This window comes from Heterodontus francisci, chromosome 19, assembly GCF_036365525.1.
Source record: "Heterodontus francisci isolate sHetFra1 chromosome 19, sHetFra1.hap1, whole genome shotgun sequence".
Taxonomy (NCBI): Eukaryota; Metazoa; Chordata; class Chondrichthyes; order Heterodontiformes; family Heterodontidae; genus Heterodontus; species Heterodontus francisci.
The window spans coordinates 94,263,634-94,288,041 of record NC_090389.1 but is presented as its reverse complement, the minus strand read 5'-3'; the positions used below and the strand labels follow the sequence as shown (position 1 = coordinate 94,288,041).

General features: G+C 45.2%; 1 protein-coding gene across 5 annotated transcripts in view; it reads left to right on the top strand.

The window, feature by feature from the left end:
* Positions 1–24,408, top strand: part of stimate (STIM activating enhance) — a 222,739-nt gene that overhangs the window by 157,006 nt on the left and 41,325 nt on the right. The window lies entirely within an intron of this gene.

Here is a 24,408-nt window from a genome sequence, read left to right as displayed (position 1 = left end):
AGCGGCATGGACAGAGTGGATAGTCAGAAGCTTTTTCCCAGGGTGGAAGAGTCAGTTACTAGGGGACATAGATTTAAGGTGAGAGGGGCAAAGTCTATAGGGGATGTGCGAGGCAAGTTCTTTACACAGAGGGTGGTGAGTGCCTGGAACTTGCTGCAGGGGGAGGTGGTGGAAGCAGGTATGATAATGACGTTTAAGAGGCATCTTGACAAATACATGAATAGGATGGGAATAGAGGGATACGGTCCCCGGAAATGCACAATGTTTTAGTTTAGGCAGTCATCAGGATCGGCGCAGGCTTGGAGGGCCGAATGGCCTGTTCCTGTGCTGTACTGTTCTTTGTTCTTTGTTCTATTTACAACTGGATGTAGTAGGACTGCAGAGCTTAGATCTGATCTGTTGATTGTGGGATCGCTTAACCCTGTCTATTGCAGGCTGCTTCTGCTGTTTGGCATGCAAGTAGTCCTGTTTTGTAGCTTCACCAGCTGACACCTCATTTTTTGTTATGCCTGGTGCTGCTCCTGGCACGCCCTCCCGCACTCTTGATTGGACCAGGTTTGGTCCCCCGGCTTGAGGGTATTGGTAGAGTTGAGGATATGCTGGGCCATGAGGTTACAGATCGTGGTTGAGTACAATTCTGCTGCTGCTGATGGCCCACAGCGCCTCATGGATGGACAGTTTTGCGTTGCAAGAACTGTTCGAAATCTATCCCATTTAGCATGGCAGCAGTGCTACACAACACGATGGAGCGTATCTTCAATGCGAAGACAGGACGACCTCTCCACAAGGACTGTGGTGGTCACTCCCATCAATACTGTCAGATGCATCTGTGACAGGTAAATTGGTGAGGACGAGTTGAAGTAGGTTTTTCTCTCTTATTGGCTCCCTCACCACCTGCTGCGGACCCAGTCCAGCAGCTATGTCCTTTAGGACTTGGCCAGCACGATCATGGTGATGTTACCGAGTCACTCTTGGTGGTGGACATTGAAGTCGCCCACTCAGAGTACATTCTGTGCCCTTGCTTCCTTCATGTTGAATACTAATTGGAAGAAGCATTGGAGAAGCACTGATTCTTCAGCTCGGGGGGTGGGGCTCTGGGGATGGGAGGTGGTAATCAGCAGGAGGCTTCCTTGCCAATGTTTAACCTGATACCATGAGACTTCATGGGGTTTGGAGTTAATGTTGAGGACTCCCAGGGCAACTCCCTCCCGACTGTGTACCACTGTGCTGCCATCTCTGGTTGTTCTGTCCTGCCGGTTGGACAGGACATACTCAGGAATGGTGATGGTGTCTGGGACATAGTCATACTTGGGAATCATACTTTACAGACAATGTCAGACTGTTGCTTGACTAGTCTGTGAGATAGCTCTCCCAATTTTGGCACAAGTCCCCAGATGTTCGTAAGGAGGACTTTTCAGGGTCGACAGGGCTGGGTTTACTGTTGTCAATGCCAGGTGGTCCATCCAGTTTCATTCCTTTTCTCCGATTTCGTAGTGGTTTGATACAACCGAGTGGCTTTCTAGGCCATTTCAGGGGTGGCAGCACAGTGATATACAGTCAGGACGGAGTGGCCTTGGGAAGGCTCAACATTGATTCCAGACTGCACAAAGCCTCGTGGCATCAGGTCAAACGTTGGCAAGGAAACCTCCTGCTAATTACCACCTCCAGTTGATAAATCAGTAATGAAAAGAAATGCTGGCAATACTCAGCAGGTCTGGCAGCATCTGTGGAGAGAGAAGCAGAGTTAACGTTTCAGGTCAGTGACCCCTCATGAGAACCATAAATCAGTAATTCGCCGTATTGAACATTGCTTGGAAGAAGCACTGAGGGTAGCATAGTCACAGAATATACTCTGGGTGGCTGACTAGCACCCTATTGACCAAATTGGTCAAGTCCTGAAGGATATAGATGCCAGACTGGGCTTCTCTCTAGTGTTGAGAGAATGACGGTGGGTGGGGGGGGTGGTGGTGGTTGATGGGGGTGGAATTAAAAATCTCCTTAACCTTGTCCTCTGCAATCTACCTGTCACAGAAGCATCTGTCCATGACAGCATTGGTAGGCGTGACCACTGCCCAGTCCTTGTGGAGAAGAAGGCCATCCTCCATCATACTGTGTGGCACTGCCACCTGTTAAATAGACTCAATAGAAATGTGGGGGACAGAGCAGGGGATTGGGGCTCGGAAAGAGCTGGTATAGGCATGGTGGGCCAAAATGGCATTGTCCTGTGCAGTGGAAAGATGTTGGAAATAAATGCTTGCTTGTGCTTCAGACACTATTTTAACCTGGCGTTGTCTTGCAAGCGGAGCACTGAGACTGTCCCTTCCTTTTGCTGTTTCTGTGAATCAAAGCAACACTGCAACCTGTTGTAAATTAGTTCATTTAAAAATAACCAGTTTTATTTGTTAACCAGTTTTTCAAAAAAAATCTGTTTACTGACTTACCCATAACTAAATCGAGTTTTACTTTTTTCAATCTTGCATTTGGACGGGTCTTAATATTTTCCAGCTCACCATTAGAAAGGTTGAAGTCATCATGCTCCTCTGCCTCTCATTCCCTTCTTCTTCCTGGCTGTACTCTCTGAATCAGACTGTTCACATCTCCTGCTCAATCCTGAGCTGCGTTTCAGAGCCCATATGCTGTCCATCACAAAAAAAACACTTGCTTCCACCTCCAGAACATCACCTGCTGCATCATCCCACCAGTCGGTCACCCCAGCTTCAGAAATCCTTACACATTCCTTTATCCCCCTTCAGACTTCACCCCAACACACTTGTCACTGGCTTCCCATCTTCCATTCTCCAAGAATTGCAGTTTTGTCAAAACTCTACTGCCTGCATCCTGTGCCATGCTAAGTGCCCGCTCACCCATCACCCCTACCCTTACTGACTTGGATTGGGTTCTTATCCTTCCTGTTTAAAACCCTCATTCCCGTCTTCATGTCCCTCTATGGTCTTGCCCCACTCTATCTTTGCAGTCTTCCCCACCCCGATATTTCTCCCCAAACACACACTTTCTCTGGCTTCAGCCTCTTGTGCATTTCCATCCGTCTCCACACCCCCGCACTCGCCTTTCATTCCACCATTAGCAGATGATCTTTTAGCTATAAGGATCCTAGGGGTAATTTTAACCCCCTAAAAACGGTGGGGAGTGGGATGAGGGGCAGGCGACCAGTCAGCTCTCAGGAGGTGGGTCGATCATTAAAACCTTTTAAGGAGGCTTTGTGCTTCCATTTTGACAACGTTTTTGAACACATGTATACCAGATGTCCTGGGGCTCTGGAAACTCTGCAGGTAAAAGCAGGTGCGAAGGGCCAGATACATCAGGAGTGTTATCCCTGCACCCCAACTTAACCTATAAACCCCCATCCCTACTTCAACAATCTTCCCCTCAATGCTACGCACTGTGATCACCGACAGCCCCTCCCATCACTGATCTCCAATCACTCACCGACAGAGTGGTCATAAACAGAATGCATTGCAAACAAAATGTAAAGGTTGGGAATTTGGTGCAGAAGGGGAAGGAACTGATGCTTTCTGCCTCCAATACTTGGAGTGTTTTGTGTTACAGGTAAATATTTAATTTAATCTACTTTATAACTTAAACTAGATCAAGTAGTTAGCTAAAAATGAAAAACTATAAGCTAAGTTGATTAAATATATAGACTAATTAACTACATAAATAAAACAAGGTTATGCAGGGATGGAAGTGCAGGAGGTGCGCCGTAACTGCAGCATGTAGGAGTTTGTGGAGAGCATCGTAATCCCAGACAACCACATCTGCAGTATGCTTCGAAATCTTGAGGAACTAAGTTCAGAGATTTTAAGGCATCAGGAAGGGCAAGAGTTACCTTCAGAGAGTTTTCACACTTCTTAGCTTAGGAAATGGTACCGGTCTGGTTAGTGCTCAGAGACAGGAGGGTGTGACTGCGAGTCAGGCAGGTAAGGGAACCCCAGGTGCACTGCCAGAGCCTCAGCCTTTGCCTTTATCCAACAAGTACGAGATTCTTGCCTGTGTGGATGAGGGCAAAATCAGCAAGGTGGATGAGCAAACTGTCTATGGCACTGTGGTACATGAGGCCATTCAAGTGGGGGGATTGAAAAGGAATGTAGCCATGATGGGGGGCAGTATAGTCAGGGGATAGATACTGTTCTGTGGGGTTTGGGGGCAAGGGTTCAAGTGAGGGGAAAGTTATAAGTCCAAAGGGAAAAGTTAAGGCCACCAAGCAGTAGAGTGATTTAGGTAAAGATAAGCCATGTGTGACAGGGACAAAATGTTTAGCAATAATAGTGTATCAATGAATATGATCAAATCAAGGAAAAATAGTAAAGTTAAAATTAAAGATGCTTTATCTGAATGCACGAAGCATTCGTAACCAGATAGATAAATTAATGTCGGCAAAATAAATGGCATGCATGAGCGAGCAAATGATAAAAATGGTGAGCAGGAAACGTTGAATTTGTGAGGGAGTAACGGGTGAGGGGGAAAAAACGGAGCAAGTGGAAAACATAAGAGTAAGTGAAAGTGGGGGGGTGGGCGTGGGATAAAGTCAAGAGCTATCGGAAAATGTGGGGCCAGTGAGGGGGAAAACAGTTATGGGGCAAGATAGGGTGGATGAGGATAAAACCGAGTGCGGGGAAAAATTAGGAAAAAGCAAGAGCAGGGCGAAACGGGAAAGAAAACATGGGGCCAGATGGGGTGAGTGATTGGAAGACATTTGGGGAAGTGTTGCTTGTCTGCTCTGAGGACTGCTTGAGGGCACAGAGTGTGAAGAAGGGAGTTTGGTAAGTGAGTGAATTTTAAGGATTAATCTTTCTATTCTAGTTTTTGTTTTGTTTACATTTAGCAATGAACTGAAATTACTGTTTAAGTTAAGAGACAAGTTAGATTTCTTACAATTTTAAACAGGGGTATACAAGCTCTCTGAGAGTAGCTGTAGCTAATTAATTAGGTAGCTAGCTAGCTAGCTTAAACTGGTTTCTGAGCTCTAGCTGAGCTGTAGCAAAGCTGACACATCATTGTTTTCAGAGAGTATAAATTCAGTGGACACTGAATGCTGCTCGTCTGCATTGAGTGCTGCTGGAGGGCACAGTGCGAAGAAGGGAGTTTGGTAAGTGAGGGAGTTTGGTAAGTGAAGGGAACTATAAATTAAGAGAAAATAAATTTAATTAAAACACAATGAAGATGGCAGGACAGGTGATGTGTCGTGGCTACAGTATGTGGGAGCTCCTGGATGTGACAGAAATCCATGGTAACCACGTCTGTAGTAAGTGTCTACAGCTTGAGAAGCTTCGGCTCAAATCCATTGAGCTGGAGGCCGAGCCGCCGACACTGTGATGCATCAGCAACGCGGAAAGTTACCTCGATGCTTTGCTCCAGAAAGCAGTCACACCCCTTAGGATAGGGTCATCTGTTTTGTTCACGGACAGGAAGGTGTGACTGCGAGTCAGACGGGTAAGGGAATCGAGAAGGTGGGAGTGGAGGAGCCTCAGCCCTTGCAGTTGAGCAACAAATTCGAGCTTCTTGCAGCTTGTATGGGCAAGAGCAAGGGCTGTAGTGTGGATGAGCAGACTGGAATGGAGCAGAGGCAGTCGGAAACCGGGAGCACCATAAATACAGCCCGTGGATTGGAGCGCGGCCTTAACTACCTGGAGCGGAGCAGAGGCAGTTGGGAGCCGGGAGCACCATAAATGCAGCTCGGGTATCGTAGTGTGGCCTTTCCTATCTGGAGCGGAGCAGAGGCGGTCGGGGGCCATTTCAGCTGCTGGAGAAAGTGAGTGAAAAAAACAACTGTGACATCACAGGAAACTAGCAGGTTGATTGGCCAGTAAGTGCTTTGTGTAAGTGACAGTGTGAGCGTAGCTGGCTTAGGACACCAGAGTTAGGGTAGATCGATAAAAAGAACTAACACTTTAAAAAAAAAAAATCAAATATAAAATAAATAAAGAAAAGCTAAAATAATTCAAATAAATACTGAAGACACCTCTGTGTAATTAAGTATAACTTTAGTTGTAGGAGGTACTAGCATTTAATAAGCACAGTAAATTCTACTATACATAGGAATTATTCTGTTAAGTAAGAAAGTAATTAAATTAACTAATGGCATAAGTAACAATGGTAGGGCAGGTGTTATGCTGCAGCTTTGGTATGTGGGAGCTTTTGCATGTCAAGGCAATCCAGAACAAACACTTCTGAAGAAAGTGTAAGCAGCTAGAGGAATTCTGGATCAGGATTATTGATCTGGAAGCAGAACTGTAAACACTGTGCAACATAAGGGAGGGGGAGGAATACTGAAAGACGGTCACACCTCTTGGAACAGGGTCATCTGTTTTGGTCAGCAGTGAGGGACAGGAGGATGTGACTGTGAGGAAGGTAATGGGACCATGCAGACAGTAGTGCAGGAGCCTCAGACTTTACAACTGACAAAAATGTTCTAGGTGCTCTCAACCTGTGTAGACGAAAGCGAGGTCTGCAAGGTGGATGAGTTGGGGGAGCAAAAAGGAATCTAGTGGTAGTAGGGGATAGTATAGTGAGGGGGATTGACACAGTTCTGTGCAGCTGAGAGCGTGAATCCAGAAATCTGTGTTGCCGACCTGGTGCCAGGGTTCGGGACATCTGCTCAGGGCTGGACAGGAACATGGACTGGGAGGGGGAGGATCCAGTTGTCGTGGTCCATGTAGGTACCAACGACATAGGTAGGACGAGGAAAGAGGTTCTGCTTAGCCAGTGTGAGGAGCTAGGCATCAAATTGAAGAGCAGAACCTCAAGGGTAATAATCTCTGAATTATTACCTGAGCCGCATGCCAGTTGGCAGAGGGCACATAAGATTAGTGAAATGAATATGTAGCTCAAAGACTGGTGTGGGAGAAGTGGGTTTCAGTTCGTGGGGCACTGGCAGCAGTACTGGGGAAAGTGGGGGCTGTACCGTTGGGACGATCTGTACCTGAACCGTGCTGGGACCAGGGTTCCAGCAAACCGTATAACTAGGGAAGTAGAGAGGGCTTTAAACTAAACAAAGGGGTGAGTGATCAAGCTTGAGTAGATGTAGCAAATCAAGGGGTAGAGTCAAGGCAGGAGAGTCCTTGGGCCCAACTATTTACAATCTATATTAATGACTTGGATGCAGGGATAGAAGGTACTATAGCCAAATTTGCAGATGACACAAATAGTTGGGATAGTAAGTTGCAATAAAGAAATAAGAAATTTACAAATGGATATGGATAGGTTCGGTGAATGGGCCAAAGTTTGACAGATGGAGTTTCATGTGGATAAATGTGAGGTTATCCACTTTGGTCGGAAGAATAGAAAGGTAAATTATTATCTAAATGGAGAGAAACTTCAGAATGCTTCGGTGCAGAGGGATCTGGGTGTCCTTGTGCATGAATCGCAGAAAGCTAGTATGCAGGTACAGCAGGTAATAAGGAAGGCAAATGGAATTCTGGTATTTTTTCCTAAAGGAATAGAATAGGTAAGTGTTGCTGCAACTGTACAAGGCATTAGTGAGACTGCATCTGGAGCATTGTGTACAATTTTGGTCCCCTTACTTGAGGGATGTAGTTGCATTGGAGACAGTTCAGAGGAGGTTCACTAGATTGATTCCATGGATGAGGGGTTTGTCTTATGAAGAGAGATTGAGCAGTTTAGGCCTAAAGGGTTGGCCCACTCAAGGACAGAGAAGGGAATCTATGTGTGGAGCCAGAGGAAATGGACGAGGTACTAAATGAGTACTTTGCATCAGTATTCACCAAGGAGAAGGACTTGGTGGATGATGAGCCTAGGGAAGGGAGTGTAGATAGTCTCAGTCATCTCATTATCAAAAAGGAGGAGGTGTTGGGTGTCTTGCAAAGCATTAATGTAGATAAGTCCCCAGGGCCTGATGGGATCTACCCTAGAATACTGAGGGAGGCAAGGGACGAAATTGCTGGGGCCTTGACAGAAATCTTTGCATCCTCATTGGCTACAGGTGAGGTCCCAGAGGACTGGAGAATAGCCAATGTTGTTCCTTTGTTTAAGAAGGGTGGCAAGGATAATCCAGGAAATTATATGCCGGTGAGCCTCACGTCAGTGGTATGGAAATTATTAGAGAGGATTCTTCGGGACAGGATTTACTCCCATTTGGAAACAAATGGACTTATTCGCGAGAGGCAGCATGGTTTTGTGAAGGGGAGGTCGTGTCTCACTAAGTTGATTGAGTTTTTTGAGGAAGTGACAAAGATGATTGATGAAGGAAGGGCAGTGGATGTTATCTATATGGACTTCAGTAAAGTCTTTGACAAGGTCCCTCATGGCAGACTGGTACAAAAGGTGAAGTCACATGGGATCAGAGGGGAGCTGGCAAGATGGATACAGAACTGGCTCGGTCATAGAAGACAGAGGGTAGCAGTGGAAGGGTGCTTTTCTGAATGGAGGGATGTGACTAGTGGTGTTCCGCAGGGATCAGTGCTGGGACCTTTGCTCTTTGTAGTATATATAAATGAATTGGAGGAAAATGTAGCTGGTCTGATTAGTAAGTTTGCGGACGACACAAAGGTTGGTGGAGTTGCGGACAGTGATGAGGATTGTCAGAGGATACAGCAGGATATAGATCGGTTGGAGACTTGGGCGGAGAAATGGCAGATGGAGTTTAATACGGACAAATGTGAGATAATGCATTTTGGAAGGTCTAATGTAGGTGGGAAGTATACAGTAAATGGCAGGACCCTTAGGAGTATTGACAGGCAGAGAGATCTGGGCGTATAGGTCCACAGGTCACTGAAAGTGGCAACGCAGGTGGATAAGGTAGTCAAGAAGGCATACGGCATGCTTGCCTTCACCGGTCGGGGCATAGAGTATAAAAATTGGCAAGTCATGCTGCAGCTGTACAGAACTTTAGTTAGGCCACACTTAGAATTCTTTTCTTCTTTCTTCTTTTTCTTTCTTTTGGGCCTCCTTATCTCGAGAGACAATGGATACGCGCCTGGAGGTGGTCAGTGGTGTTTTAGTCGCTGTGAGGCAACTATGGAGTGACCTCTCCATGGCGCATGCCTGGGCAAATTTATGGAGGTTGAGAGTTGCCCAGTCGTCAAAACCCCCCTCTCGGCCTTTCTGGTGGGGTCCAAAGGAGTGCAGGACACGACGTTTGGCACCAGTATGGCTGCAGGAACTGCCGGAAACATGCCAAAGGTGACACATGACCGCCTACGGGGTTCCGCTCCGGATTTTCTGTTAGGGTTTACTCCCTTAGCCTTGGTCTCTCCCGAGACGCCCACAAGGCAGTGGGGTTGTTGGGGCCCCTACACAGGTGTAGGATGGTGCCGGTGGGAGGATGGGATGCAAGGGGGAGGGGTAGAGGGAGGGGGTGGGGGGGGGGGGGTGCAGGGGAAGGGGGTGCGGGGACACTTAGAATATTGCGTGCAATTCTGGTCGCCACACTACCAGAAGGATGTGGAGGCTTTGGAGAGGATACAGAAGAGGTTTACCAGGATGTTGCCTGGTCTGGAGGGCATTAGCTATGAGGAGAGGTTGGAAAAACTCGGATTGTTTTCACTGGAACGACGGAGGTGGAGGGGCGACATGATAGAGGTTTACAAAGTTATAAGCGGCATGGATAGAGTGGATAATCAGAAGCTTTTTCCCAGGGTGGAAGAGTCAGTTACTAGGGGACATAGGTTGAAGGTGAGAGGGGCAAAGTTTAGAGGGGATGTGCGAGGCAAATTCTTTACACAGAGGGTGGTGAGTGCCTGGAACTTGTTGCCGGGGGAGGTGATGGAAGCAGGTACGATAATGACGTTTAAGAGGCATCTTGACAAATACATAAATAGGATGGGAATAGAGGGATACGGACCCCGGAAGTGCAGAAGGTTTTAGTTTAGGCAGGCATCAAGATCGGCGCAGGCTTGGAGGGCCGAATAGCCTGTTCCTGTGCTGTACTGTTCTTTGTTCTTTGTACTCTCTAGAGTTTAGAAGAATGAGAGGAGATCTAATTGAGGTATATAAGATGATTAAGGGGATTGACAAAGTAGACGGAGAAAGAATGTTTCCTCTTGTGGGGCAATCTGGAGCGAGAGGTCATAGTTTTAGGATAAGGGGTAGCAGATTTAAAACAGAGATGAGGCGAAATTACTTCTCTCAAAGGTCGTGAGTCTGTGGAATTCACTACCCCAGAGTACGGTGGATGCTGGGACATTGAATAAATTTAAGGAGGAGATAGAGATTTTTTAAATGAGAAATGGATTGAAGGGTTATGGAGAACGGGCAGGAAAGTTGAGTTGAGGCTGAGATGAGATCAGCCATGATCGTATTGAATGGCAGAGCAGGCTCGAGGGGCTGAATTGCCTACTCCTGCTCCTAGTTCTTATGACCTTATAGTAATATGGGAAATGAATATCAGCGAATGGCAGGAAGGGACAGAGAGAAAAAACCTAAGAACACGCCAACAGTCCAGACTGGATGTTACAAAGATAACAAGAAGTTAAAACTAAGGGCTCTGTATCTGAATGCATGGAAAATTCATAACAAAGGAGACGAACTGATAGCGCACATTGAAGTAAATAAATATGATCTGATAGCCGTTAGGGAGAGGTGGCTGCAGAATGACCAGGATTGGGTCCTGAATATTGAGGCGTATGTCATGTTCCATAAGAATAGGAAGCTAGGTAAAGGGGAAGGAGTAGCACTGTTAATCAAGGATGGTATTGGTGCAATAGTTAGAGATGACCTTGGTTCAGGAGATCAGAATGTAGGATCGGTTTGGATGGAGATGAAGAAAAGCAGGGAAAAGAAGTCACTTGTGGGATGAAAACAAGAAATGCTGGAAATACTCAGCAGGTCTGGCAGCATCTGTGGAGAGAGAAGCAGAGTTAACGTTTCAGGTCAGTGACCCTTCTTCAGAACTCGCAAATATTAGAAATGTCAAAGGTTATAAGCAAGTAAAGTGGGGGTGGGGCAAGAGATAACAAAGGAGAAGGTGTAAATAGGACAAGGTCACAGAATAGCTGACCAGAAGGTCATGGAGCAAAGGCAAACAATATGTTAATGGTGTGTTGAAAGACAAAGCATTAGTACAGATAGGGTGTTAATGGACTGAAAGTTGAACAATTACAAGTACAAACATGGAAAAAAAAGTGGGTAAGCAAACTGAACAAACTAAGATGAAAAAAAATAAAATAAACACAAAAAAAAAATGTTTTAAGGAAAAAGAAAAAAATAACTAAAAATAAAAGTAAAATGGGGGGCTCGTCATGCTCTGAAATTATTGAACTTGTCACTTGTGTCACTTGTTACTTGTGGGAGTGGTCTACATGCCCCTGAACAGTAATCACAATGTAGGACGAAGTATATAAGAAGAAATATTGGGTGCTTGTGATAAAGGGACGGCAATAATTATGGGTGATTTTAATCTACATATAAACTGGAAAAATCAGATTGGCAATAGTAGCCTGGATGAGGAGTTCATAGAATGTTTTTGAGGTTGTTTCTTAGAGTAGCACGTTCTGGAACCAACCTGACAGCAGGCTATATTAGACTTGGTATTGTGTAATGTGACAGGATTAATTAATGACCTCAGAGTAAAGGCACCTCAAGGTAGCAGTGACCGCGATATGATTGAATTTTACATCCAGTTTGAAAGAGAGAAGAGTGGGTCTAAGACCAGTATTTTAAACTTAAGTAAGGGCAACTATGTGGCCATGAAAGCTAAGCTAGCTGAAGTGAACTGGGTTACTAGGCTTGGAGATAGATCAGTAGAGAAGCAGTGGCAGACATTTAAGGGGATATTTCAGAATATTCAGAATAAGTATATTCCTACTCTAAAGAAAAATTGAGGGGAGGACTCACCATCAGTGCTTAACGAAAGAAGTTAAGGAAAGCATCAAACTTGGGGATAGGCATATAATTGCGCAAAGATGAGTGTCAGGTCAGATGATTGGTCAGAATATAAAGAACGGCAGAGAAGGACTAAAAAGTTAATCAGGAGACAGAAATTAGATTGTGAGGAACCGAGCGAGAAATGTAAAAACGATAGCAAGAGTTTCTACAGGTATTTAAAAAGGAAAAGAGTTAGTGAAGTGTGTGTTGGTCCTCTGGAGAGTGAGAATGGGGAGCTAATAGTAGAAAATAAGGAAATGGCAGATGCATTGAACAAATATTTTGCTTCTGTCTTCACTATAGAGGATACAAAAAGCATTCCGACAATAGCTGTAAATTAGGAGGTGGAAGGAAGAGAGGAACTTGGTGAAATTACAATCACCAGGGAAGCGGTGAGCAAACTGTTGGAGCTGCAGGCTGACAAGTCCCCGGGTCCTGGTGGGCTTCATCCTAGGGTCTTAAAAGAGGTGGCTAATGAAGTAGTAGATGCATTGGTGTTAATTTTTCAAAATTCGCTAGATTCTGGAAAGGTTCCATCAGACTGGAAAGTAGCAAATATAGCCCCTCTATTCAAGAAGGTTGGGGGGTGGTGGGGGAAGGCAGAAAACAGGTAACTACAGAGGAAGAGTTCAGGGTCGGCATGTTCCTCTTAGATGGAAGGGCAAGGCTGGCAAGTTTAGGGAACCTTGGTTGAAAAGGGATATTGAGGGAATGGTCAGGACAAAGAAGGAGGCATATGTCAGGTATAGGCAGCTGGGATCCAGCGAGTCACTCGAGAAGTATAGGGAATGTAGGAGTACACTTAAGAAGGAAATTAGGAGGGCAAAAAGGGGCCATGAGATTTCCCTGGCAGATAAGATAAAGGAGAATCCTAAAAGATTCTATAAGTATATTAAGAGTAAAAGGGTAGCTAGGGAGAGAGTAGGTCCCCTTAAGGATCAGTGTGGCAATCTATGTGTGGAGCCACAGGAAATGGGCGAGGTCTTAAATGAATATTTCTTGTCTGTATTTACCGTGGAGAAGGTCATGGAAGCTAGTGAGTTCAAGGGAGGGAACAGTGATATCCTGGAGCATATCAACATTACAAAGGAGGTGGTGTTGGAGGTTTTGAAGCGCATTAAGGTGGATAAATCCCCAGGGCCTGACCAGGTGTATCCTGGGATGTTATGGGAAGCAAGGAAGGAGATTGCTGGGGCCCTGGCAGAGTTTTTTGTATCATCATTAGCCATGGGTGAGGTACTGGAAGACTGGAGGATAGCTAATGTTGTGCCTTTATTTAAGAAGGGCAGCAGGGATAAGCCAGGGAACTACAGGCCGGTGAGCCTTACATCAGTGGTGGGAAAGTTATTGGAAGGGATTCTGAGAGACAGGATTTATGTGCATTTGGAAAGGCAAGGTCTGATTAGGGATAGTCAGCATGGCTTTGTGCATGGGAAATCATGTCTCACGAATTTGATTGAGTTTTTTGAGTAGGTGACCAAGAGGATTGACGAGGGCAGGTCAATGGATGTTGTCTGCATGGACTTTCGCAAGGCCTTTGACAAGGTCCTGCATGGTAGGCTGGTCCAGAAGGTTCGAACACATGGGATCCAGGGTGAGCTAGCAAATTGGATACAAAATTGGCATGGTGACAGGAGGCCGAAGGTGGTAGTGGAGGGTTGTTTCTCAGATTGGAGGCCGGTGACCAGTGGTGTGCCGCAGGGATCAGTGCTGGGCCCTCTGTTGTTTGTCATATATATTAATGACTTGGATGTGAATGTTGGAGGCATGATTAGTAAGTTTGCATTTGACACCAAAATTGGTGGTATAGTGGACAGTGAAGAAGGTTGTCTAAGGTTCCAACAGGATGTAGATCAACTGGGAAAGTGGGCAAGGGATTGGCAAATGGAATTTAATGCAGACAAGTGTGAAGTGATGCATTTTGGGAAGTTAAACCAGGGCAGGACATATACAATGAATGGCAGGGCCCTGGGGAGTGTTGTTGAGCAGAGAGACCTTGGGGTGCAAGTACATAGTTCCCTGAAAGTGACAACACAGGTAGACAGGGTGGTGGTGAAGGCGTATGGCATGCTTGCCTTCATCGGCCGAGGCATTGAGTACCAGAATTGGGACGTCATGTTATAGTTGTACCTAATGTTGGTTAGGCTGCACTTGGAGAACTGTGTGCAGTTCTGGTCGCTAGAGAGGATGCAGAAAAGATTCACAAGGATGTTGCCTGGTTTGGTGGGCTTGAGTTACATCAGTGGTGGGAAAGTTATTGGAAGGAATTCTGTGAGACAGGATTTATGTCTACATGGGCTTTCGCAATTGGATAGACTGGGTCTGTTTTCCCTGGAGTGAAGGAGGCTGAGAGGGAACATGATAGAGGTATATAAAATTATGAGAGGCATAGATAGGGTAGATAGCCAGAGTCTGTTTCCCGTGATAGGGGTGACTAAAACTAGAGGGCATAGATTTAAGGTGAGAGGGAGGAGGTTTAAAGAGGATCAAAGGGGTAAATTTTTCACACAAAGAATAGTGGGTATCTGGAATGAGCTGCCTGAGGAGGTGGTGAAGGCAGGAACAGTAGCAACATTTAAGAGGCATCTGGACAGGTACTTGAATGAGCAAGGCATAGCGGGATATGGAATTAATGCAGGCAGGTGGGATTAGTATAGATAGGCATTATGGTCGACATGGATGCAGTGGGCCGAAGGGCCTGTTTCTATGCTGTACGACTCTATGACACAGGCCAGTTAGCTTGACGTCTGTTGTGGGGAAGGTGTTAGAATCGATCATTAAGGAGGCTATAGCTGGGCACTTAGAAAAACTCAAGGTAATCGGGAATAGTCAGCCTGGTTTTGTGAAAGGGAAATCACATTTAGCCAATTTATTGGAGTTCTTTGAAGGAGTACCATGCGCTGTGAATGAAGGGGGAGCCCGTTGACGTACTGTACTTAGATTTCCAGAAGGCATTTGACAAGGTAGAATCATACAACGATTACAACACAGAAGGAGGCAATTCGGCCCGTTGTATCTGTGCCGGCTCTCTGCAAGGGCAACTCACCTAGTCCCACAGCCCCGCCTTCCCCCCGTAGCCCTGCAAATTTGTTCTCTTCAGATACGGCATTACCATCGCTCAATCACACAAGATTAACATCCTGGGGGGTTACCATTGACCAAAAATGGATCTGGACCAGCTACATAAATACTGTGGCTACAAGAGCAGGTCAGAGGCTGGGAATTCTGCGGCGAGTAACTCTGCATACGTGCATGCAATTAGGAGCAGGAGTAGGCCACTCGGCCTTTCAAGCCTGCTCCGCCATTGAATAAGTTCATGGCTGAACTGATTACTCCACATTTCCACCTACCACCGATAACCTTTCAGCCCCTTGCTTATCAAGAATCTATCTACCTTTGCCTTAAAAATATTCAAAGACTCTGCTTCCACCGCCTTTTGAGGAAGAGAATTCCAAAGACTCACGACCCTCAGAGAAAACATTTCTCCTCATCTCTGTCTTAAATGGGCGACCCCTTATTTTTAAACAGCGACCACTAGTTCTAGATTCTTCCACAAGGTGAAACATCCTTTCCACATCCACCCTGCCCAGACCCCTCAGGATCTTATATTTCAATCAAGTCGCCTCTTTTCTAAATTCCAGCGGATACAAGCCTAGCCTGTCCAATCTTTCCTCGTAAGACAGCCCTCCCATTCTAGGCATCAGTCTAGTAAACCTTCTCTGTATTGCCTCCAACGCATTTACATCCTTCCTTAATTAAGGAGACCAGTACTGCAGATGTAGTCTCACCAATGCCATATATAGAGTCATAGAGAGATACAGCACTGAAACAGGCCCTTCGGCCCACCGAGTCTGTGCCAACCAACAACCACCCATTTATACTAATCCTACATTAATCCCATATTCCCTACCACATCCCCACCATTCTCCTACCACCTACCTACACTAGGGGCAATTTACAATGGCCAATTTACCTATCAACCTGCAAGTCTTTGGCTGTGGGAGGAAACCGGAGCACCCGACGGAAACCCATGCGGTCACAGGGAGAACTTGCAAACTCCACACAGGTAGCACCCAGAACCGAACCCGGGTTGCTGGAGCTGTGAGGCTGCAGTGCTAACAACTGCGCCACTGTGCCGCCCTGAAGCAAAACTCCCTACTTTTGTATTCAATTTCCCTCACGATAAACGATAACATTCTATTCGCTTTCCTAATTACTTGCTGTACCTGCATACTAACCTTTTACGATTCTTGCTCTAGGACAACCAGATCCCTCTGCATCTCAGAGCTCTGCAATCTCTCACCATTTAGATGATGATGCTTTTTTTTATTCTTCCTGCCAAAGTGGACAATTTCACACTTTCCCCCATTATACTGCATTTGTCAGGTCTTTGCCCACTCACTTTAGGGCAGCACAGTGGCGCAGTGGTTAGCACCGCAGCCTCACAGCTCCAGGGACCCGGGTTCAATTCTGGGTACTGCCTGTGCGGAGTTTGCAAGTTCTCCCTGTGACCGCGTGGGTTTTCGCCGGGTGCTCCAGTTTCCTCCCACCGCCAAAGACTTGCAGGTGATAGGTAAATTGGCCATTATAAATTGCCCCTAGTGTAGGTAGGTGGTAGGGACAAAGGTTGCTGGAGTTGTGGATAGTGTGGAGGGCTGTTGTAGGTTGCAGCGGGACGTTGACATTGACGGGATGCAGAGCTGGGCTGAGAAGTGGCAGATGGAGTTCAACCTGGAAAAGTGTGAAGTGATTCATTTTGGAAGGTCGAATTTGAATGCAGAATACAGGCTTAAAGACAGGATTCTTGGCAGTGTGGAGGAACAGAGGGATCTTGGGGTCCATGTCCATAGATCCCTCAAAGTTGTCACCCAAGTTGATAGGGTTGTTAAGAAGGCGTATGGTATGTTGGCTTTCATTAACAGGGGGATTGAGTTTAAGAGCCGCGAGGTTATGCTGCAGCTCTATAAGGCCCTGGTTCGACCACACTTGGAATATTGTGTTCAGTTCTGGTCGCCTCATTACAGGAAGGATGTGGAAGCTTTAGAGAGGGTGCAGTGGAGATTTACCAGGATGCTGCCTGGACTGGAGGGCATGTCTTATGAAGAAAGATTGAGGAAGCTAGGGCTTTTCTCATTGGAGCGAAGAAGGATGAGAGGTGACTTGATAGAGGTGTACAAGATGATGAGAGGCATAGATAGAGTGGATAGCCAGAGACTTTTTCCCAGGGCGGAAAGGGCTATCACCAGGGGGCATAATTTTAAGGTGATTGGAGGAAGGTTTGGGGGAGATGTCAGAGGTAGGTTCTTTACACAGAGAGTGGTGGGTGCGTGGAATGCACTGCCAGCGGTGGTAGTAGAAGCAGATACATTAGGGACATTTAAGCGACTCTTGGATAGGTACATGGATGATAGTAGAATGAAGGGTATGTAGGTAGTTTGATCTTAGAGTAGGTTAAAGGGTCGGCACAACATCGTGGGCCGAAGGGCCTGTACTGTGCTGTACTGTTCTATATTCTATGGGATTACTGGAGGGTTAGTATAAATGGGTGGTTCTTGGTCGGCACAGACTCAGTGGGCCGAAGGGCCTGTTTCAGTGCTGTATCTCTGAAATAAAAAAATTAAAATTAACCTATCTATATCCCTTTTGTAGCCCCCTTATGCCCTCTTCACAAGTTCCTTCCCTACCTATCTTTATGTCATCAGCAAATTTAGCAACCATACCTTTAGTCCCTTCATCTAAGTCATTTATACAAATTGTAAAAAGTTGAGGCCCCAGCACAGATCCCTGTGTCACACCACTTGTTGCATCTTGCCAACCAGAAAATGACCCATTTATGCCTACTCTCTGTTTCCTGTTAGCTAGCCAATCTTCTATCAATGCCAATATGTTGCCCCTTACAGCATGAGCTTTTATTTTCAGCAATAACCTTTGATGTGGCACCTTCTCAAATGCTTTCTGGAAATCTAAGTGTAATGCATTATATTTCGAGCTAGCTTTCTCTCGTACTATAATTTTACCTTCCTTATCAATCTTTTAGTCATTCTTTGCTGTTTTTTATATTCTGTCCAATCTTCTGACCTGCCTGCCATCTTTGCGCAATTATATGCTTTTTCTTTAAGTTTGATATTATCTTTAACTGTTTTAATTAACCACAGGTGGTGGGTCCCACCCTTGGAATTTTTCTTTCTCATTGAAATGTATCTATCTGTGTATTCTGAAATATCCCCTTAAATGTCTGCCACTGCATCTCTATTGACCTATCCCTTAACCTAATTTGGCAGTTCACTTTAGCTAGCTCTGCTTTCATGCCCTCATAATTGCCCTTATTTAAGTTTAAAGTACTAGTCTTGGACCCACTCTTCTCTCCCTCAAACAGAATGTAAAATTCAATCATATTATGATTGCTGCTACCTAGGGGCACCTTAACTATGAGGTCATTAATTAATCCTATCTTGTTGCACAATACCAGGTCTAGTATAGCCTGCTCTCTGGTTGGCTCCAGAACATATTGTTGCAAGAAATTATCTCAGAAACCTTCTATGTGCTGCTCATCTACCTCTGTTCATCTGATTTTTCCAATCTATATGTAGATTAAAATCCCCCATAATTATCACTGTACCTTTCTGACAAGCTGCCATTATTTCTTCCTTTATACCCTGTCCTACAGTGTGGTTAGTGTTAGGTGGCCTGTACCCCACTCCGACAAGTGACTTCTTGCCTTTATGATTTCTCATCTCTATCCAAACTGCTTCTACATCCTGGTTTCCTGAACTTAGGTCATCCTTCCCTATTGCGTTAATACCATCATTCATTTACAGAGCTACCCCTCCACCTTTTCCTCGCTTCCTGTCCTCCTAAATGCCATGTACCCTTCAATATTCAGGTCCCAATCTGTCATCCTGCAGCCATATCTCTGTAATGGCTATCAGATCGTACTTATTTATTTCTATTTTTGCTCACAGTTTATCTGTTTTGTTTCGAATGCTATGTGCATTCGGTTACAGAGCCTTTAGTTTTATCCTTTTTTATTATTTTTGTAACCTCTAGCCTTGTCTGTTGATTTACTCTTAGATTTGTATGCTCTGTCCCTTCCTGAATCTGTTTATCATTTTGCATATTAATATCTTTCTCTCTTGCCTTGTCTCTGCTCCTTGATTTACCATATCTTCCCAAATTTGATCCCTTACCCCCACTATTCAATTTAAAACCCTCTCTACTTCCATAGCTATGTGGCTCGCTAGAACACCGGCCCCAGTACGGTTCAGGTGTAGACCGTCCCAATGATGCAGCCACCACTTTCCCAGTACTGGTGCCAGTGCCCCATGAACCAGAATCCACTTCTACCATACCAGTCTTTCAGCCACGTATTGATTTCTCTAATCTTATTTGCCCTATGCCAATTTGCACATGGCTCAGATAATAATCCAGGGATTATTACCTTTGAGGTTCTGCTTAATTTTGTGCCTAGTTCCTCATACTGACTATGGAGAACCTCTTTCCTTGTGCTGCCTATGTCGTTGGTACCTACATGGATCACGACGACTGGATTCTCCCCCTCCCACTGTAAGTTCTTCTCCAGCCCTGAGCAGATGTCCCAAACCCTGTCACTGGGCAGGCAACACAGCCGTCTGGACTCTTGCTCTTTGCTGCAGAGAGCAGCATCAGTCCCCCTAACTATACTGTCCCCTACTACCACTACATTCCTTTTTTCTCCCTCCACTTGAATAGCTTCCTGTACCATGGTCAGGTTGTTTATCCACCCTGCAGCCTCCACTCTCATCCAAACAAGCTGAAAGAACCTCAAACCTGTTGGACAACTGCAAAGGCTCCTGCACTCCTGCCCTCTGGGTCCCCTTACCTGCCTCAGCTGTAGCCACACTCTCCTGTTCCTGTCCCTGACCACTGACCAAATCAGAAGACACTATCCGAAGAGGTGTGATCGCGTCCTGGTACAAAGCGTCCAGGTAACTTTCCAGCTTCCTGATGTGTCGCAGTGTCTGCAGCTCGGACTCCAGTTCAATGACTCTGAGCCGATGCTCTTCGAGCCACAAACACTTACTGTAGATGTGTTTGCCCTGGATCTCACTGGCATCCAGGAGTTCCCACATGCTGCAGCCATGGCACATCACCTGTCTTGCCATCCTTAATGTGTTCTAATTAACTACTTAATTATTTTAATCCATTATTTATTTTATTTTCCGTTTTTATATATTTTATTAAGCTTACCACTAGTTACTTTACTATTATAAATGTTAGGATTAGAATGGACTTTAATCACTTACCAGATACTCACCAAACAGGTAGCTTCTTCCCAAACCAATTACCCAGCTGCTTGCCTGTGATGTCACAGCTTACCAGGTACTCGCCAAACAACTCCTTCCACTGCATCGAAGTAAGAACCAATTATTGGATGGTTAAAGTACAAAAAAATGGAAACACGGAGCCCCTCTGCCCCTTTCACGAAACTCATTACTCAGCAAACTCAAATCTCCACACTCAGCTTTTAATCTGCACTCTGAGAGTCTAATAGACGTTACCAATGATAATAAAGCTTTGCCAATACTAATAAACTTTACTACTATTAGTAAACCTTACAAACACTGATAAGCTATATTAAGTATTATTAGGGTTTATGTATTAAGTTAAGGAGAGGCAGCACTGAGGGAGCGCCGCACTGTCGGAGAGGCAGCACTGAGGGAGCGCCAGGGTGGCACAGTGGCGCAGTGGTTAGCACTGCAGCCTCACAGCTCCAGCGACCTAGGTTCGGTTCTGGGTACTGCCTGTCCGGAGTTTGCAAGTTCTCCCTGTGACCGCGTGGGTTTCCGCCGGGTGCTCTGGTTTCCTCCAACAGCCAAAGACTTGCAGGTTGATAGGTAAATTGGCCATTGTAAATTGCCCCTAGTTTAGGTAGGTGGTAGGAGAATGGTGGGGATGTGGTAGGGAATATGGGATTAATGTAGGATTAGTATAAATGGGTGGTTGTTGGTCGGCACAGACTCGGTGGGCCGAAGGGCCCGTTTCAGTGCTGTATCTCTCTATGACTCTAATTTGAACTAATACACTCACTACTGGTCTCTCTCTCACTCTCTTTAGAAATTATAAAATTCGCTTTTGTTTTTAGTTCATATACTAATAAATCAATAAAGTGTTATGCTACGTTTGATTTTAAATTAAATTAAAAGTTTACCTGTATACTCACCCCGGCAGCTCTCTGTTACCCTGCTGTCACTGTTGATTGTGACATCACTCTGATGTCACTTTTTGATTTTTCCCGTGCTCCTCTCGCTCTGTCTCCGGTCTCCGACTCTGGGCTTTTGGCGCACTTTTTAAACCTCCACTCCCGCTGTGCTCCTTTCTCTTGCTCTCTTTGTCTCCAGTCTCCGACTCTGGGCTTTTGGTACGCTTTTTAAACCTCTGTTCCCGCCGTGCTCCTCTCTCTCGCTCTGTCTCTGGATTCCCCAAAGCCTGTCCAACATCTACAAGACGCAAGTCAGGAGTGTGACGGAATACTCTCCACATGCCTGGATGAATGCAGCTCCAACAACACGCACGAAGCTCGACGCCATCCTGGACAAAGCACCCCATACACCGCCTTAAACATTCAATCCTTCCATCACTGACGCACTGTGGCAGCAGTGTGTGCCATATACAAGATGCACTGCAGCACCTTCCATACCCCCGCGACCTCTTCCACCTGAAAGGACAAGGGCAGCAGAGGTGTGGAACAGCCACCTGCAAGTTCCCCTCCAAGCCACACACTATCCTGACTTGGAAATGGAATCTAAGAATCACAGAAAGTTTAAGGCACAGAAGGAGACCACTTGGCGCATCGTGAGTGCCATCTGAAAAATGATCCACCTATTCTAATCCCACCTTCCAGCATTTGGTCCATAGCCCTGCAGATTATGGCACCTGAGGTGCATATCCAGACTCCTTTTGAATGAGTTGAGGGTTTCTGTATCAACTGCCCTTTCAGGCAGTGAGTTCCAGACCCCCACCACCCTCTGGGTGAAAAAATATTTCCTCAACTCCCATCTAGTTTTCTACCAATCACTTTAAATCTATGCCCCCTCGCCACTGACCTCTCTGCTAAGGTGACTAGGCCCTTCACATCCACTCGATGCAGGCCCCTCAAAATTTTGTATATTTCAATCAGATTTCCCCCTCAGCCTTCTTTGTGCCAAGGAGTACAACTCCAGCCTGTCCAATCTTTCCTCGTAGCTGCATTTTTCCAGTCCTGGAGACATCAGATTAAATTGAGTATGAGAGAGAAAGCAAGCTAAAAATATAAAGACAGATAGTTTCTATAGATATTTTAAAAAGAAAAGAGTTAAAGTGAGCATTGGTCCCATAGAAAGTGAGTCTGGGGAATTAATAATGGATAATGAGATGGCAGATGAATTGAACAGATATTTTGCATCGGTCTTTACCATAGAGGGCACAAGTAACATCCAGAAATAGCTGTAAGTCAGGAAATGGAAGGGAGCCAGAAACTCAAGAAAATTACAATCACAGGGGAAGTGGTACTGAACAAATTGTTGGAGTTGCAGACTGACAATTACCCGGGTCCGGATAGACTTCATCCTACGTGTTAAAAGTGGCCAGTGTGATAATTGATGCGTTTGTTTTAATTTTCCAAAATTCCCCAGATTCGGGGAGGGTTCCATTAGATTGGAAAATAGTCAATGTAACTCCTTTATTCAAAAAGGGAGGGAGATAGAAAGCAAGAAATTACAGGCCAGTTAGCTTAATATCTGTCTTAGGGAAAATGTAAGAAGCTATTATTACAGATGTTCTAGCAGGGCATTTAGAAAAATTCAAGGTAATCACGCAGAGTCAACATGGTTTTGTGAAAGGGAAATCATGTTTAACCAATTTATTGGAGTTCTTTGAGGGAGCTACATGTGCTGTGGATAAAGGGGAACTGGTGGATGTATTGTACTTAGATTTCCAGCCGGCATTTGATAACGTGCTACATCAAAGGTTATTTCTGAAAATAAAAGCTCACGGTGTAGGGGGTAACATATTGGCATGGATAGAAGATTGGCTAGCTAACAAAAAACAGAGTAGATGTAAGTGGGTCATTTTCTGGTTGGCAAGATATAACGAATGGTGTGCCACAGGGATCTGTGCTGGGGCCTCAGCTTTTTACAATTTATATAAATGACTCAGATGAAGGGACCGAAATTTGCTGATGACACAAAAGTAGGTAGGAAAGGAACTTGTGAAGAGGACATAAGGGGGCTACAAAGGGATATAGATAGGTTAAGTGAGTGGGCAAAGACCTGGCAAATCGAGTATAATGTGGGAAATTGTCCACTTTGGCAGAAAGAATGAAAAGGAAGCATATTATCTAAATGGTGAGAGATTGCAGAGCTCTGAGATGCAGAGGGATCTGGGTGTCCTGGTGCATGAATCGCAAAAGGTCAGTATGCAGCTACAGCACATAATTAGGAAAGCTAATAGAATATTATTGTTTATTGCAAGGGGAACTGAATACAAAAGTAGGGAGGTTAGGCTTCAGCAAATACAGGACATTGGTGAGACCATATCTGGAATACTGTGTACATTACTGGTCTACTTATTTAAGGAAAGATGTAAATGCATTGGAGGCAATACAAAAGGTTTACTAGACTAATACCTAGAATGGGCAGGCTGTCTTATGAGGAAAGATTGGTTAGGCTAGGCTTGTATCTACTGGAAGTTAGAAGAGTAAGAGGCAACTTGATTGAAACATATAAGATCCTGAGGGTTCTTAACACGATGGATGTGGAAAGGATGTTTTCCTTTGTGGGAGAATCTAGAACTAGGGGTCACTATTTAAAAATATGGGGTCGCCCATTTAAGTCAGATGAGGAGAAATTTTTTCTGTGTGTCGTGAGTCTTTGGAATTCTCTTCCTCAAAAGGCGGTGGAAGCAGAGTCTTTGAATATTTTAAAGGCAGAGGTAGATAGATTCTTGATAAGCAAGGGGGTGAAAGGTTATTGGTGGTAGGTGGAGTAATCAGTTCAGCCATGAACTTATTGAATGGCGGGGCAGGCTCGAAGGGCCAAGTGGCCTACTCCTGCTCCACGGTCGTAGGTTCGTATCCTGGTAAATCTCCTCTGTACCCGCTTCAGTGCAATTACCTCTTTTCTGTAATGAGGTGACCAGAACTGCACACAGTGCTCAAGTTGTGGCCTAACCAATGAGTTATACAGGTCCAGCATAACCTCCTTGCTATTATATTCTATACCTCAGCTAATAAAGGAAAGGATCAGGTAGACAGGTCAGGTGTTTTAATGCATCGGTGCAAACTCGATGGGCTGAAGGGCCTCTTCTGCACTGTATTATTCTGTGATTCCATATATGCCTTCTTAAACACCTTATCGACCTGTCCTGCTACCTTCAGGGATCTGTGGACATTCACCCCAAGGTCCCTCACTTTCTCTACACTTCTCGATATTCTCCCATTAATCGTGTATTCCTTTGCCTTGTTTGGCCTCCCCAAATGCATCACCTCACACTTATCCAAGTTGAATTCCATTTGCCACTTTTCTGCCCATCTGACCAGACCATCAATATCTT